Source organism: Notechis scutatus, chromosome Z (assembly GCF_049901735.1).
Source record: "Notechis scutatus isolate UNSWTSFEM ecotype Mainland chromosome Z, rNotScu1.2, whole genome shotgun sequence".
Taxonomy (NCBI): Eukaryota; Metazoa; Chordata; class Lepidosauria; order Squamata; family Elapidae; genus Notechis; species Notechis scutatus.
In genome coordinates, this window is record NC_142025.1 from 122,894,656 (window position 1) to 122,900,583 (window position 5,928).

At 48.6% G+C, this 5,928-nt stretch overlaps 1 protein-coding gene across 1 annotated transcript in view; it reads right to left on the minus strand.

The window, feature by feature from the left end:
* Positions 1–5,711: 5,711 nt before the first annotated feature.
* Positions 5,712–5,928, minus strand: part of LOC113431871 (phosphatidylinositol 4,5-bisphosphate 3-kinase catalytic subunit alpha isoform-like) — a 30,623-nt gene continuing 30,406 nt past the window's right edge. The window contains 1 exon segment of the mRNA XM_087944935.1: positions 5,712–5,928. This exon segment is cut by the window's right edge and continues 535 nt beyond it. The gene's annotated coding sequence lies outside the window, so the exon portion shown is untranslated.

The window sequence follows — 5,928 nt, forward strand, 5'->3', positions numbered from 1 at the left end:
TCCTCCGCTGTAGCCTGTTTACTCTCTTGTAATCCCTTCCTCTGCCTTCTCTCCGCTGTAGCCTGTTTACTCTCTTGCAATCCCTTCCTCTGCCATCTCTCCGCTGTATCCTGTTTACTTCTCTTGCAATCCTTCCTCTGCCATTCTCTGCCATCTGTAGCCTGTTTACTCTCTTGCAATCCCTTCCTCCGCCATCTCTCCGCTGTAGACTGTTTACTCTCTTGCAATCCTTCTCTGCCATCTCTCCGCTGTATCGCTTACTTCTCTTGCCATCCCTTCCTCCGCCCTCTCTCTCCGCTGTAGCCTGTTTAATCTTTTGTAATCCCTTCCTCAGCCATCTCTCCGCTTGTAGCCTGTTTACTCTCTTACAATCCCTTCCTTGCCCTTCTCCGCTAGCCTGTTTACTCTCTTGCAATCCTTCCTCCGCCCTCTCTCCGCTGTAGCCTGTTTACTCTCTTGCAATCCCTTCTCTGCCATCTCTCCACTGTAGCCTGTTTACTCTTCTGCAATCCCTTCCTCCGCCATCTCTCCGCTGTAGCCTGTTTACTCTCTTGCCATCCCTTCCTCCGCCATCTCTCCGCTGTAGCCTGTTTACTCTCTTGCCATCCCTTCCTCCGCCATCTCTCCGCTCTAGCCTGTTTACTCTCTTGTAATCCCTTCCTCCGCCATATCTCCGCTGTAGCCTGTTTACTCTCTCTTGCAATCCCTTCCTCTGCCCTCTCTCCTCTGTAGCCTGTTTACTCTCTTGCAATCCCTTCCTCTGCCCTCTCTCTCTGTAGCTGTTTACTCTCTTGCAATCCTTTTACTCTCTTGCAATCCTTTCTCTCTGCAATCCTCTTCTCTTCTCTCCGCTGTAGCCTGTTTACTCTCTTGCAATCCCTTCCTCTGCCATCTCTCCTCTGTAGCCTGTTTACTCTCTTTTAATCCCTTCCTCCGCCATCTCTCCTCTGTAGCCTGTTTACTCTCTTTTAATCCCTTCCTCCGCCATCTGTCCTCTGTAGCCTGTTTACTCTCTTTTAATCCCTTCCTCCGCCATCTGTCCTCTGTAGCCTGTTTACTCTCTTTTAATCCCTTCCTCCGCCATCTCTCCGCTGTAGCCTGTTTACTCTCTTGTAATCCCTTCCTCTGCCCTCTCTCCGCTGTAGCCTGTTTACTCTCTTGCAATCCCTTCCTCTGCCATCTCTCCTCTGTAGCCTGTTTACTCTCTTTTAATCCCTTCCTCCGCCATCTGTCCTCTGTAGCCTGTTTACTCTCTTTTAATCCCTTCCTCCGCCATCTCTCCGCTGTAGCCTGTTTACTCTCTTGTAATCCCTTCCTCTGCCATCTCTCCGCTGTAGCCTGTTTACTCTCTTGCAATCCCTTCCTCCGCCATCTCTCTCTGCTGTATCCTGTTTACTCTCTTGCAATCCCTTCCTCTGCCATCTCTCCTCTGTAGCCTGTTTACTCTCTTGCAATCCCTTCCTCCGCCATCTCTCTCCGCTGTAGCTCTGTTTATTCTTCTTGCAATCCCTTCCTCCGCCATCTCTCCTCTGTAGCCTGTTTACTCTCTTGCAATCCCTTCCTCTGCCATCTCTCCTCTGTAGCCTGTTTACTCTCTTTAATCCCTTCCTCCGCCATCTCTCCGCTGTAGCCTGTTTACTCTCTTTTAATCCCTTCCTCCGCCATCTGTCCTCTGTAGCCTGTTTACTCTCTTTAATCCTTCCTCCGCCATCTCTCCGCTGTAGCCTGTTTACTCTCTTGTAATCCCTTCCTCTGCCCTCTCTCCGCTGTATCGCTTTACTCTCTTCCAATCCCTTCCTCCGCCCCTCTCTCCGCGGTAGCCCCCAGACGCAAATCCTGCTAGACTATTAATCGATGGTTCTGGGGGCGTCAAGTGTGAGGAGAGACACCCCCCCCAAATCCTTCAGCCTGGCCCTGGCCCTTTTAGGGGGGTCCGCAGCCGTCCAAAGGATGCCTCCCAACGCTTCCTCCTTCTTCCTCCAGGTGGAATTCTACTTCCTCTCTCAATACGTGGCGGTGACCGAGACTCCCTTCCGGCACATCCTCCACGGCCGGGGCCCCACACTTTGAGGGCCCTCCTGGAGCACGCCGGCCTCCTGCGAGACGCCCGGAGAAGTTCGACGAAGTCCTCTTCCGACGGCAACTGGCCCTGGTCACCTGGACGCTGCAGGGGGCCGCCAACGCCCTGAGCGGCGATGTGTGGAATATCGACAACAAAATGCCGGCCTGTTGTCTCGCCGTCGGTCTATCTCTCTCTCCTCGCAAGCAGATCCCCTTGGCAAACGGCGTCGCTTGGTTGCTTTTTTGGAGGGGGAGTAGTTTGGTCAACGCCACGCGTGCGAAGTTGCCCACGCCGAGGGCTTTCGTGGCGGCCCCCGGATCCCCTCTTCCTCCCCTCTTTTCCTCCCCGATTTTTAGCGACAGGGTTCGCTACTGACTCTTGGAATATTGCTATGCAATAGAAATAGCAAGGCCCTCGTGCCTCCCGGGTTAATTATACGTGCGCCCCTCCCCTCCACCCTGAATGGAATCGCAGCCCCCTCCTCGCCCTCCCCTCGCCCCCACTCCGTATTTATCAGCAGCGAGGCCTGCTATAAATTGAATTGATTTATTGCTATGTAATAAGACGGGAATCCTTCCTCCTTTCCTTCTTGACGCCCTCCTCCTTTCCCTCGCTCGTTCTTCCTCCTTGGTGAATCCGTCAGCGGCCGCGAATGTTTTATTGCACGGATGGAATAAAAGGCTCGTTGACTTTGGCCACCCCCCTCCCCTCCGTCCCCTGATGTTGATCGAGGCCTGGTGGATGGGGTAGTAAACAAAACCTCCCGAGGATTTATGAGGAGCCAACATCTCGGCATGACCTGGGTGTAGCCGACTCGGAGATTGCGTCATTCGTTGTCCCTTTGGACCCTGGTTCTCTACCCGGCCCCCTCTGGGTGTATCGTAATTCATATTCTCCAACCGAAAACATGGCCGTTGCCGAGAGGTCGACGATCACGTTCTCCAGTTTGCGTGGCGGAAAGGCCAGGCGCTTAGTTACAATCTTTGCAAGTTAGGAATGGAATGCGCTTTCGATCCCAAACTGCTACACCGCTCTTTCAAACTCCTTTCCCACCTCCCGCCTTTCGGTTGGCCACTAGGAAAACGGGCGTAGAAAATGTTTTATGAGTTGACATTCGGCTCCCCTCACTTCCTGAAGGTGACCTGTACGAGAGAAAAACAAATAGAGTGCAGGCATAGAACGGGCATAGAAAATGTTTTATGAGTTGACAGTCGGCTCCCCTCACTTCTTGAAGGTGAACCTGTACCAGACAAAAACAAATTGAGTGCAGGCATAGAACGGTCATAGAAAATGTTTTATGAGTTGACAGTCGGCTCCCCTCACTTCTTGAAGGTGAACCTGTACGAGACAAAAAAACAAATGGAGTGCCGGCATAGAACAGGCATAGAAAATGTTTTATGAGTTGACAGTCGGCTCCCCTCACTTCTTGAAGGTGAACCTGTACAAGACAAAAACCAAATTGAGTGCAGGCATAGAACGGGCATAGAAAATGTTTTATGAGTTGACAGTCGGCTCCCCTCACTTCTTGAAGGTGAACCTGTACAAGACAAGACAAACAAATTGAGTGCCGGCATAGAACGGGTATAGAAAATGTTTTACGAGTTGACAGTCGGCTCCCCTCACTTCTTGAAGGTGAACCTGTACAAGACAAAAAAAAACAAATGGAGTGCAGGCATAGAACGAGCATAGAAAATGTTTTATGAGTTGACAGTCGGCTCCCCTCACTTCTTGAAGGAGACCTGTACAAGACAAAAACAAATTAAGTCCAGGCATAGAACTTAGGGTTGCGAAACACCCCCCCCCCCGCCCCACCAAGGCTTGTTTGGATTTTCTGCATGGAACCTTACTACAAGGCGAATTGCTCTTTCACTCTCCTTCCCTCCCCACTCTCCCTTTCTGTTGGCAATTATAAAACGGGCATAGGAAATGTTTTACAAGTTGACATTCGCTCCCCTCACTTCTCGAAGGAGACCTGTAGAAGACAAAAACCAATTGAATGCAGGCATAAAACGGGCATAGAAAATGTTTTACGAAGTTGACATTCAGCTCCCCTCACTTCTTGAAGGAGACCTGTAGAAGACAAAAACCAATTGAATGCAGGCATCAAACGGGCATAGAAAATGTTTGATAAGTTGACATTCGGCTCCCCTCACTTCTTGAAGGAGACCTGTCGAAGACAAAACCAATTGAATGCAGGCATCAAACGGGCATAGGAAATGTTTGACGAGTTGACATTCGGCTCCCTGACTTCTTCAAGAAGACCTGTAGAAGACAAAAACAAATTGAATGCAGGCATCAAACGGGCATAGGAAATGTTTGTGAGTTGACATTCGCTCCCCTCACTTCTTCAAGGAGACCTGTAGAAGACAAAAACCAATTGAATGCAGGCATCAAACGGGCATAGAAAATGTTTGATAAGTTGACATTCGGCTCCCCTCACTTCTTGAAGGAGACCTGTAGAAGACAAAAACCAATTGAATGCAGGCATCAAACGGGCATAGGAAATGTTTGATAAGTTGACATTCGGCTCCCCTCACTTCTTGAAGGAGACCTGTAGAAGACAAAAACCAATTGAATGCAGGCATAAAACGGGCATAGAAAATGTTTTACGAGTTGACATTCGGCTCCCCTCACTTCTTGAAGGAGACCTGTAGAAGACAAAAACCAATTGAATGCAGGCATCAAACGGGCATAGGAAATGTTTGACGAGTTGACATTCGGCTCCCCTCACTTCTTCAAGGAGACCTGTAGAAGACAAAAACCAATTGAATGCAGGCATAAAACGGGCATAGAAAATGTTTGACGAGTTGACATTCGGCTCCCCTCACTTCTTGAAGGAGACCTCAGAAGACAAAAACCAATTGAATGCAGGCATCAAACGGGCATAGGAAATGTTTGACGAGTTGACATTCGGCTCCCCTCACTTCTTCAAGGAGACCTGTAGAAGACAAAAACCAATTGAATGCAGGCATAAACGGGCATAGAAAATGTTTTACGAGTTGACATTCGGCTCCCCTCACTTCTTGAAGGAGACCTGTAGAAGACAAAAACCAATTGAATGCAGGCATCAAACGGGCATAGAAAATGTTTGACGAGTTGACATTCGGCTCCCTCACTTCTTGAAGGAGACCTGTAGAAGACAAAAACCAATTGAATGCAGGCATCAAACGGGCATAGAAAATGTTTGACAAGTTGACATTCGGCTCCCCTCACTTCTTGAAGGAGACCTGTAGAAGACAAAAACCAATTGAATGCAGGCATCAAACGGGCATAGAAAATGTTTGACGAGTTGACATTCGGCTCCCCTCACTTCTTGAAGGAGACCTGTCGAAGACAAAAACCAATTGAATGCAGGCATCAACCGGGCATAGGAAATGTTTGACGAGTTGACATTCGGCTCCCCTCACTTCTTCAAGGAGACCTGTAGAAGACAAAAACAAATTGAATGCAGGCATCAAATGGGCATAGAAAATGTTTGACAAGTTGACATTCGGCTCCCCTCACTTCTTAACCTGTAGAAGACAAAACAAATTGAGTGTTGCAGCTCGGCAAGTCAAAAAAATAAAATAAAAATGATGATGATGATGATTTTTGAAAAACGAGAAACCTCTAGAGAGGCTGAGACACATCCAAATGTGCGAGTTTTGGGTTTTAAACATTTTTATTTGAAAAAGAGAGAGAAAGAGGGAGAGAAAATAATTACGATATATATATATATATATATATATATTTAGTCCTTTTCTGACTCCAGACGTTTTCAAGTATTACCCTGGTCTTTTGATTGCTGTCCGGACAGGAAAAAAGGACACCTGTCTTCCTTCCTTCCCGCAGCCCTCCCCTCCTCACCGGAAGTTTCAGTGGGAGGG